Below are 12,046 nucleotides of genomic sequence, written 5' to 3' on the forward strand. Positions count from 1 at the left end.
ATCTTGGAGTTCATGTACACAGTTCTCTGAAAGTGGAGTGACAGGTAGATAGGGCAGTGAAAGAAGGCTTTTGGCCTTCCCTCCTATTTGTGTATTTGTCAAGACGCCCTTTAAAAGTCACTATCGTATCTGCTTCCACTACCTCCCCGGCAGTGAGTTCCAGGCACCCACCAGCCTCTGTATATTTTTCATCTGGATTAGACCTTCCGAAATGCATTACCCCACCATTTTCCGCATTAAGTTCATCTGCCATCTCTCTGCCCAAATCACCAACCGATCTATATCCTTCTGTATCCTCTGACGGGCATCATTGCTTTCCACAATTCCACCAACCTGTGTGTCATCCACAAACCTACTAATCAGACCAGTTACATTCTCCTCCAAATCATTCATATATTTTACAAATAGCAAAGGTCCCAACACTAATCCCTGAGGAACGCCACTAGTCACAGCCCTCCATTCAGAAACACACCCTTCCACTCCTACCCTCTGTCTTCTATGAGTCTTCTATAAAGAACCCATTAGCAGATTTCTCAATCAACACATTGAAGAAAGGGCATATGTTCCACTGATCCATTTCAAAGTTGAATTTCAAGGATGGACGGCATTAAAATGTGTAAACAAATTCTTGCAGCTACAGGAATGTAGGAAACGTATCATTGTCATTTCAGAGTTATGCTTTAAAATGTATGAACACACCTTCACATCTCACCCTTGCATCCATTCTGCAGTTAATAAATTTCTTTTAAAAAAAATGCAAGTAAATTACTCAACACATCAAGATATCTAAAATACATTACACAATACTGTTGAGAACAGCAGGAAAATCTTAAATCTTCAGAATCTTTTCTAGCAGCTTTAACTGAATGATGGAGTGTTATTTGTGGATATCATGAAGATTTCACAAGGGGACACAAAGACTAGGAACAGGAGTACACCATATGGCTTGTTATACTCACTCCACCATCTATATGATCACTTTGGGCTTGACCTCCACTTTTCTAACACACATCTGTTGAATACCTGAAAGACTAAAACCTCGCTAGCCTGCCTTAAGTATATTCAACAATAAAGCATCCACAACCCTTAGTGGATAGACTCCAAAGATTCGTAACTGTTTCAGTGGAGAAATTTTGTCTCATCTCAGTGCTAAATTATCTGCTATGACACTGTTTCCTACATTTCGTATTTTCTGGTCAAAGAAATAATTATACAGAATGTTGCATATCACAATGAGGTCACCTCTCATTCTTCTAAGCTCCGCCCTGATAGCCTCATGTGTTATAAACTGTACAAAGCAGGACACTGGGAATAACAGAGCAGTTTCCTAATTATATGCCTTCCTTGAACAATATCTAAATGGAACCTACGAGGGAGCAAGCTATCCTAGATCTAGTCCTGTGTAATGAGACAGGAATAATTAATGATCTCACAGTTAGGGATCCTCTCAGAAGGAGCGATCACAGTATGGTCGAATTTAAAATACAGATGGAGTGTGAGGAGGTTAACTCCAGTATCTATGTCCTGTGCTTAAACAAAGGAGACTATGATGGAATGAGGAAGGAGTTAGCTAAGGTAGAATGGGAGCAAAAACTTTATGGTGGGTCAATTGAGGAACACTGGAGGACTTTCAAAACAATTTTTCACAGTGCTCAGCAGAAGTATTTTCCAGTGATAAGGAAGAACTGTAGGAAAAGAGAGAGCCAGCCACGGATGTCTAAGGAAATAAAGTATCAGATTGAAAAAAAACACATACAAAAAAGCAAAGAGTAGTGGGAAACTAGTAGACTGGGAAATCTTTAAAGGCCAACAGAAAGCCACAAAAAAAGTTATAAAGAAAAGTAAGATAGATTATGAGAGTAAACTAACTCAGAATATAAAAACAGGCAGCAAAAGTTTGTATAAATATGTAAATTGTAAAAGAGTGGCGAAGGTAAACATTGGTCCTTTAGAGGATGAGAAGGCCAATTTAATAACTGGGAATGAGGAAATAGCTGAGACATTAAACAGTTATTTCGTGACGGTCTTCACAGTGGAAGACACAAATAACATCCGAAAACTAATAGCAAGAAGGTTATAGCAGGTGAGGACCTAGAAACTATCATTATCACTAAGGAGGCAGTGCTGGGCAAGCTAATGGGGCTAAAGGTAGACAAGTCTCCTGGCCCTGATGAAATGCACCCCAGGGTACTAAAAGAGGTGATGGGGGAAATAGCAAATGCACTAGTAATTATTTACCAAAGTTCACTGAACTCTGGGGTGGTTCCGCAGATTGGAAAACAGCCAATGTGACGCCACTGTTTAAAAAAGGAAGTAGACGAAAAGCAGGTAACTATAGGCCAGTTAGCTTAACTTCGGTAGTGGGGAAAATGCTTGAATCTATCATTAAGGAAGAAATAGCAAGACATCTGGATATAAATTGTCCCATTGGAAACACCCAGCATGGGTTCATGAAGGGTAGGTCATGTTTAACTAATTTGGTGGAATTCTTTGAGGACATTACTTGCATGGTGGACAATGGGGAACCTGTGGATGTGGTGTATCTGGATTTCCAGAAGGCATTTGACAAGGTGCCACACCAAAGACTGCTATATAAGATAAAGTTCCACGGTATTACAGGTAATGTATTGATATGGATAGAGGATTGGTTGACCAATAGAAAGCAAAGAGTAGGGGTAAATGGGTGTTTTTCTGGTTGGCGGGCAGTGGCTAGTGGTGTGCCTCAGGGATCAGTTTTGGGACCGCAATTGTTTACAATTTACATAGATGAATTGGAGTTGGGGACTAAGTGTGGTGTGTCAAAATTTGCAGATGACACTAAAGTGAGTGGTAGAGCAAAGTGTGCAGAAGACACTGAAAGTATGCAGAGGGATATAGATAGTCTAAGTGAGTGGGCAAAGGTCTGGCAGATGGAGTACAATGTTGATAAGTGTGAGGTCATCCATTTTGGTAGGAATAACAGCAAAATGGACTATGTTTTAAATGGTAACAAATTGCAGCATGCTGCTGTGCAGAGGGACTTGGGTGTCCTTGTGCATGAATCACTAAAAGTAGGATTGCAGGTGCAGCAGGTAATTAAAAAGGCAAATGGAATTTTGTCTGTCATTGCTAGAGGGATGAAGTTTAAAAACAGGGAGGCTATGCTGCAGCTGTGTAGAGTCCTGGTGAGGCCGCACCTGGAGTAATGCGTGCAGTTTTGGTCTCCTTACTTGAGAAGAGATATACTCGCGCTGGAGGGGGTGCACAGGAGATTCACTCGGTTGATTCCAGAGTTGAGGGGGTTGGATTATGAGGACAGACTGAGTAGACTGGGATTATACTCATTGGAATTGAGAAGAATGAGGGGAGATCTTATAGAAACATACAAGATTATGAAGGGAATAGATAAGGTGGAGGCAGGGAGGTTGTTTCCGCTAGCAGGTGAAACTAGGACTAGAGGGCATCGCCTCAAAATAAAGGGAAGCAGATGTAGGACTGAGGTCAGGAGGAACTTCTTCACCCAAAGGGTTGTGAATCTGTGGAATTCCCTGCCCAGTGAAGCAGTTGAAGCTACCTCGCTGAATATTTTTAAGGCAAGGCTAGATAAATTTTTGAACAGTAAAGGAATTAAGGGTTATGGTGAGTGGGTGGGAGCTGAGTCTCAAAAAGATCAGCCATGATCTTATTAAATGGCGGGGCAGGCTCAAGGGGCCAGATGGCCTACTCTTGCTCCTAGTTCTTATGTTCTTATGTTCTTATGTTATGTTCTTCACTCTGATGTTAAAAAGTGTCTTTTGATGATCAAATTAAATCGTCTCAACAGTAAAACAATTAAGATATTAACAGTGTCTAGTTCTCGAGTAGATAAGGCATAAAAATTAGACCCTGGTAAATCTGATGGAGCATTTGTTTCTAAAAGTTGGCTGTGAACGAAACCTCATATTTACCCATATATGCATCATTGCCAATGCTTTTAAATAAGATACATTTCAAACTTCTAAAATTAAACTGGTTTGGTCATTTAGAACATAATGCAAGTGTTAAAAAAACTGGATACGGGAAATCAGAAATAAAAACATAAGCTGCTGTAAGTACTCAACAGATTATGCAGCATCTGTGGGCAGAAACTTAGTAAATATTTCAAATCTGTTACTTTTCATCAAAGGCGAAACATTATCTCAGTTTCTCTTTTATAGATGTTGCCTGAATTGATAATTGAATATTTTCTATGAAATACAACACATTTATCTACAAGGTTTTATATTTGTTAGCAATCTAATCTCTCCTCTGCCTTATGCGAACTACAGTAAATAACACAACTGTCTTTGAAAGTACCAATAATCTGATTAGTTTATTAAATAAAATTCCCGTATCTTGATTTATCAAGAGTGAAGAACCTGTATGCAATATGCAACTGCTGGGCTTTAGTTTCTAATGTGAAATTTAGTTAGGAAAGTTAGCTTCTTTGGGTTATAAAACATGTTTACTTCATATATTTATGGTCATAAGATAAGTACATTCCAAGTTGGCATGTCGCAAAATTGATTATTCACTCAATGACATCTTCAATTATTTCCTATCTATTCTGTTTTTAACATTAAATACTTGCCCTTTACAAATTCTTCCCTCAATAGTTGTGTCTCAATTGTAAAATTTTCACAAACTCTTAATTCAAAAGTAACTGTAGACATTTTTCAACCAATCAGGTTTCTTTATTCATTGATAGCCATAGAGTTTACGGCATTGAAAGAGCTCCTTCGGTCCATCATATCTGCACTGGTCATTGAACATCCATCTATTCTAATCAGTTTTCCAGCACTTGGCCCAGAGCCTTGTGTACAAAGGTGCGTCAAGTGCTCATCTAAACAGTTCTTAGCGTTTAAGGTTTTCCGCCTCTGCCACCTTTTCAGGCCAAAGATTCGAGATACCGACAACCATTTGGGTGAAAAATAAATCCTAAATCCCCTGTCAGCCTCCTGTTCGTTACCTTAAACCTCATGCCCCTTGGTTATTGGTCCCTCCACTGAGGGGAAGAGCCTCTCCCTGCCTATCTTGTCTATGCTCCTCATAACTTTGTACACCACAATCCGTTCCTTCCTCAGCTTTTTACCCTCTGAGAAAAACAACACCAGCCGATCCAGTCGCTCTTCATAGCCGAATTGCTCCAGACCAGGCAACATCCTGATGAGTTTCTTCTGCACCTTCTCTAGCACAAGGCTTAGACAAACTAGAGAACTGACCAATGAAACTATTGATCCAGTTTTGCAACTGCCCGCCCAATCCTCAACTAACAAGACACAACACATGCATGTTAATAATGTTGTTAGTGACCATAAAAAATGATAGCAAAAATTCACAGGTGACATAAAGATTCCTGTCACCAATGGCTGAATGTACTGTGACATCACAACAATACCATTTAACCTTATTTCAGCTTCAAGCAGAGTGTGGTCAAGAACCATTGGGTTATACCAAAGCATGTACCCACATTGCTTATTGGTTGAATGCTTAATTCAGTCTCCTCTTAACAGGATTAGTATGTGCTTTCCTACAGCAAAGGAGCTGGAAAGAATACACCCATGCCAGCTGCACTTTTGAGTGCAGCACAGGTGAGGACTTACAAGACACTTACCTACCATGCCACAGAAAATGAAATGAGTAACATGGAAAGGGCAAGGAAAGCTCAAGACAACATTTCACTCTCAGGTTTTGCAAAGCTGCATGGGAATCTGTTACACATTGCATCTTCTACAAAACAAATCAGTAGAATACAGTTTAAATATTTTAGTCTTACAAAAAATATAAGAATAATAGGTTAGTGTCGAAATTAAATCATGGTGTAGCATTAGTAACAGACACACAAATATGTATTTACAATGCTCCTCAGTCCACTATTTTAACAGAAGTGTTAACCTGCTTAAAGTAAAACCCATTGATTGGCAAATGCCAAAGATTCTTACAGAGCACTGATCATGGATCAATGCCATACTTATTAAATGAGTACACTTTCAAACAATTTGATTGCTTAAATGATCAATTAAATGCAAGAACAGGAGACCTGTGAGTAAATGGGAACATGTTTCATTTAATTGTTCAAACAACCGACTTACTGTTAGGGGCATCATCTTTGTCAATATCCTCTCTTGTTGGTTTAATAAGTAATGGTGACACATTTCAAGGTGATTTTGCCAATCTCACATATCTCCAGATTGCATTCCCTTCATTCCTGCTTTGAGCATATGATTGATAATTTTTACAAATTACAAATCACAAGTATTGATTGCATTTTTGTACCTTTACCACCACCTCAGCAGATATCACCTAACTGAAGAGACCAGGGTTGAAATTTCAGTCCTTCCTGGCTTGCATGACTGAGTGTCATAGTTCATTGATGCACTGAACCACTGAAGGAAGCAACAAGTATGTTTTTAAACATACTTTCATGTCAACAAAAAGTCTATTTAATTTCTATTGCTCATTGCAGAGCACAGCTACCAATTTAATGTTAGGAAAATCTGACATGTTTACAATTCAAATGTAACCACTCCATCATGCTCCAAAACTGCTCTAATTCACTATCCTTACTGTAACTACGAAGACTGCTTGTTACCATGAATAAAATGGTCACTGGTGCTGCTACAATTTATTGCATTAAACCATCTTTTGTTCCTGGAATTAGCTCAAAACCCCTTGTGGGTATGAGATGGTACTGCTGGAAGCAAGACTACTTGTTCTTATGTTTAACTTATTGAGAATTAAGTCCCCTTGGAGCTGAGGAAGACACTAAATGTGTTAGGTCACATCACACTACAGTTTGTTTTATTCAATATACAGAAAGGATTCAGACGTTAAAAGCCTACATTTCTAAAATAACACTCCTCTCCACTGTTGCACAAGGCAAACTAAACAACTTTTTACCACACAGCAGAGTATGCAATTAATTTAATGGTTAAAATATGAGACTCAGTTCCGTTCAAGTGCCTTCTTTTCCTCCTGCTTTCACATGCTGTGGTGTTTCTGTGAATCTTAGGTAAATTTGGCAGATCATAAATTGCATATAAATGTAGGCAGAAATGGGTTTGAAAGCAAAATCTGCTGTAAACAAAGGCTGTATCCTTATATATACATTCAAATGAATGCCTTGCAAGTACAAAAACATGCATTGTCTGATCCTACAAGAATGCTATGATATGAAGCTGTCATACTCTCTCTCACGCACACATACTCTCTCTCAAATGCACACTTGCACACACACACACACACACAAACAGTGACACACACACACAAACAGTGAATTATTTCATCCAAGATATTTGTGTATTTGCAGATGTTCCATTTTGTTCAAAAAATAAACTAGCCTGGTTCCAGGTTAAAACACAGACAGATTCTAAACAAGGCCTCACACCTAAAATGCATTGTCTGACCTGAGACGTCACCTCTTGTGTGCATTGATAAAACCTTTAATTATCTCAGGGCTGTGACTTGAAATAAATTCTGGGATTTACATTTTAATCAATAGAAACCTGTGCTTCCTTTCTAACTGATTAAAGATTCAACAAGAGGTGGTCAGCAAGCCATTTTTAGGGTTGTTACCTTTCTGCCTATAAATTCTGTGCCAGTATACTTGCTCTTCCACACTACATCTGAGGAAGGAGCAGAGCTTAGAAAGCGAGTTTTTTCAAATGAACCTGTTGGACTATAACCTGGTGTCGTGTGATTTTTGACCTTGTCCTCCCCAGTCCAACACCGGCACCTCTACATCAATGCTCCTGACACCACACACATGCCTGTAAGAGTTGGCAGGCCAACTAGGTCGTTTCGATTTTGCTGCCATTCCTTTAAAGGAAGTTTTGGCTTATTTATTATTTCAACATTTATGGTTATCAATATGTTTAAACTATAGATGAACTCCAAGTCTACTATGAACAATTTTCCAGATATGAACAAGACACTTATAAATTAATCCTACCTTTAAATAGGAAAGTGATATTAGATGAGAGGGGATGCAAATCAGTTCAGATGTGATTGTACTGTTTCAGTAAACTGCAAAATATTCACAGCACAGGATTTTTTGTAGGTTCTTCTTTGACTATTTTTCTTTCCAGGTCTACCAGTCCAACTACCACTTTGGGCTCAAGATGGTGGATAATCAGCTATGTCTTTTTTATTATAGAGATGGAACCAAAATAGAATTTCCCTTTAATAAACCTTGCTCCTCACAGGAAACAATGTTCCCACGCTACAAAGCATTCCTATTGTACCTTGTGCCGAATTGTAGGTACGAACCCTCTATGTTGTCACAACATGGAACTTTTTAAAGTTGCAACAACTTCAGTGGGTCTGGTAAGATCTGTGGAGACAGAAAGATTTAACAATTCAATAAAAGTAAAAGTCAACTAAGTCGAAAACTACTAGGTCAGTGTGCTATTAAACAATTAAACAACTAAACAGAGGAGGCGTGTCCACAAATGTCGCCATTGTTAATCAAGGGGCTGGGGACACAGATCGTCAGTATGAACACAAGACTGAAGCAATGGCAACAAACTTCAACCAGGAGTACTGAATGGATGACCCATCTCAGTCTCCTCCTGAGCTCCCCAGATACCTGTGTTCAGCCATTTCAATTCACTCCATCTGATACTGAAAGACAGATGAAAACATGTGATGCCGCAAATCCAATTGGCTCAAACAACATTCCAGCAGTAATATTGAAGATTTCTGCTCCATAACTAGCCATAGCCTTTAGTCAAGCTGTTCCAGCACAACCACAACACTGCCATCTACCTACAATGTGGAAAATTGTACAGGTATGGCCTACCAATAAAAACAGGATAAATCCAACTCAGCAAACTACTGCCCTTGAATCTACTCTCCATCATCAGCTAAGTGATGGAAAAAGATCATCAGCATTGCTATTAAGCAACACTTGCAAAGGAATAACCTGCTGGCTGACAATCTGCTTCAGTTCGGGCAGATCAACTTGGCTCCCAACGTCATTACAGCCTCCTTCCAAACATGGACAAAAAAGCTGAACTCCAAATGTGAAGTGAGATTGACTACCCTTGACATCAAGGCAGCAATGGAACAAGTGTGTCATCAAGGAGCCCTAGCAAAACCTGTGCCAATGTGAATCATGGGGAAATCTCTCCATTGGTTGGAGTCATTCCTAGTACATATGAAGATGGTTGCAGTTGTTTGAAATCAGTCATCACAGCTGTAGGACATCTCATGTAGACGTTTATTAGGCTAGTGTCCTAGGTGCAAATTTCTTCAGCTGCTTCAATGACCTTCCCTCCATCATATGCTCAAAAATAGGGATATTTACTGATAATTGTACAATGTTCAACACCATTTGCGACTCCTCAGATACTAATGCAGTCCACGTCCATATGCTGCAAGACCTGAGCAACATCCAACTTGGGCTGCTGAATAGAAAATAATCATTGCGCTATGCAAGTGCCAGACTAAAGAGAATCTAAATCTAAATCTAAACTATTGCCCCTTAACATTGAATGTTAGTACCATTGCTTAATCTCCTACTACAAACATCCAGGGGTTACCATGAACCAGAAACCAGAACTAGACAGACTATGTAAATACTGGCTATAAGAGCAAGTCAGATTAGGGATTTTGTGGCAAGTAAATTGCATTCTGTCTCCCCTGTCTGCCCATCATCTACAAGGCATAAGTCAAGATGTGATAGAGTAGGTTCCTCTGATCTGGATTAATGCTGCTCCAACAATCTTGACATCAGCCAGGAGAAAGCAGCCCAACTGATTAACACCCCATTCACAAATTGCAATATTCACTCCCTTCACTATCAATCTACAGGATAGCAGCGTGTACCATCTGCAAAATGGTACTGCAGTAAATCACCATGGGCTCTTAGACAGCATCCTTCAAACCCATGACCACTACAATCTAGAAGGACAAGAAGAGCAGATACAGGAACACCATCACCTGCAAGTTCCCCTTCAAGCCACGCATCATCCTGACTTGGAATTATATCACAGTTCCTTCCCTGTTGTTAAGTCAAAATCCTAGAACTCCCTTCCTAATCGGACTGTGGGAGTACTCATACTACATGGACCTTAGTGGTTCTTGAAGGCAAGTTACCACCATCTTCTCAAAGGCAAATAGAACATAGTCAGTGATGTCCACGTACCGTGAAAGAATGAAAACTGTAGTTTTTGGAATTGATTTGCAATTGATAAAAAACTTTCCTATATAGATTTCCAGTCTTCACAATAACATTACCATTTTCAGGACTTGTATCACAAAACCAATAATTTGCTATGAATATCAGCTGCTACACATTTTGAGCTAAGTGGCAGGTCAGCAAATGGTTTTCTTCGAATTTTTTCTTTCCAGTTAGGCTTGAAACAGTGTTAAGATTTACAGTTTAGAAGTAAAAGTCAGCACTACAGCTGAGCCATCAAATTAAGAAATTTACAATTTTAACAGTCAGATAAACAAGGGCACAGCAAAATAGGTTGACTGACGTCCATGCGTAATTCATTGATTTGTACTTTGAGACTAAGTTCTTGTTATTTTGGAGACCTACATTTTGTCTGTCTTGCTGCAAGACCATTTAGGAAGTGAAATACCAGTAGAAACAACAGGCAGAATCTTTTGCCTGTGTTCATGGTATATTTGAGCAAGGGATATTTAATTAGGTGGAAGTCTGAAGGTGCACAGAAGGTCATCTCATCCGACAATGGAGGCCTTTAGTAAGTATTCGCCCAGCATAAGCAGGGGCCTCCGGAAAGCACAAATAACAAATCCATCTGAGTTGGCTTGATCAATGTCTGATCAAGTGACCTGGCATTCAAAAGGGGAGATAGTCCAAAAATGTGCAGATTAGGTGGAGTGGCCATGTGAAATTGCTCCGAAGTGTCCAGAGAAGTGCAGATTAGGTGGATTAGCCATGGTGAATGTGGAGTTATGGGGATGGAGTTATGGGGATAGATTGAGGAGAGGGACTTAGTGGGATACTCTTCAGAAGGTTAGTATTGGCTTAATGGACTGAATGGCCTCTTTCAGCACTGTAAGGATTGTATTTCCTCTAAACCTGTGATTTCCCCCTCCTACCATTGCTTACCTCAGCTTTGGGATCAAGTGACAGTGCTGGACCTTGGATGTATCTGCAACTGGCAACAATCACTGTCTCTCAGGAGGCACTGCCATTAGTGCTATTCATTAGTGCTCCTGCCCTTTGATTGGTTGGCAGCTCTTACCTGGCAGGACTTTACCCGGGGGTCCTTGATTTCAGGGAAGTTCCACTGCTGGCCTGTTAAATGCCCAAATTGAATGATGCACGGTAGACTTCCCCAAAAAGTCAATGCAGGGTTCTTGCTGCATTTCCAAATTGCACATAACCTCTGCAAAATTCTGGCAATCATATGAGATCTGAATGAAAGGAATGTCAATGTATGTGATATTACAATATGTATGCATGGGATCCAGGGAAATCTGGCTGTCTGGATACAGAATTGGCTGTCCAATAGAAGACAGAGGGTGGTAGTAGATGGAAAGTATTCAGCCTGGAGCTTGGTGACCAGTGGTGTTCTGCAGGGATCTGTTCTGGGACCTCTGCTCTTTGTGATCTCTATAAGTGACTTGGATGAGGAAGTGGCGGGGAGGGTAAGTAAGTTTGCTGATGACATAAAGGTTGTTGGAGTTATGGATAGTGTGGAGGGCTGTTGTAGGTTGCAACAGGACATTGACAAGATACAGAGCTGGGCAAAGAAGTGGCAGATGGAATTCAACCCAGAAAAGTATGAAGTGAATCATTTTGGAAGGTCAAATTTGAATGAAGAATACAGGGTTAACGGCAGGATTCTTGGCAGTGTGGAGGAACAGAGGGATCTTGGGGACCATGTCCATAGATCCCTTAAAGTTGCCACCCAAGTTGATAAGATTGTTAAGAAGGTGTATGGTGTGTTGGCTTTCATTGGCAGAGGAATTGAGTTTAAGAGCCGTGAGGTTATGCTGTAGCTCTATAAAACCCTGGTTAGGCCACACTTGAAATATTGTGTTCAGTTCTGGTCGCCTCATTATAGGAAGG

General features: G+C 40.0%; 1 protein-coding gene across 3 annotated transcripts in view; it reads right to left on the reverse strand.

Annotated features, from left to right (window-relative positions):
• LOC125483276 (mastermind-like protein 1) overlaps window positions 1-12,046 on the reverse strand; it is a 267,040-nt gene that overhangs the window by 12,233 nt on the left and 242,761 nt on the right. Inside the window, exon 3 of one of the 3 annotated variants that reach the window (XM_048597697.1) lies at window positions 8,067-8,329. The exons of the other annotated variants lie outside the window; for them this stretch is intronic. The gene's annotated coding sequence lies outside the window, so the exon portion shown is untranslated. Of the gene's footprint in view, window positions 1-8,066; window positions 8,330-12,046 lie in introns of those variants that run through there. 3 annotated transcript variants of the gene reach the window in all.

This window comes from Rhincodon typus, chromosome 6 (genome assembly GCF_021869965.1).
Source record: "Rhincodon typus isolate 14 chromosome 6, sRhiTyp1.1, whole genome shotgun sequence".
Taxonomy (NCBI): domain Eukaryota; kingdom Metazoa; phylum Chordata; class Chondrichthyes; order Orectolobiformes; family Rhincodontidae; genus Rhincodon; species Rhincodon typus.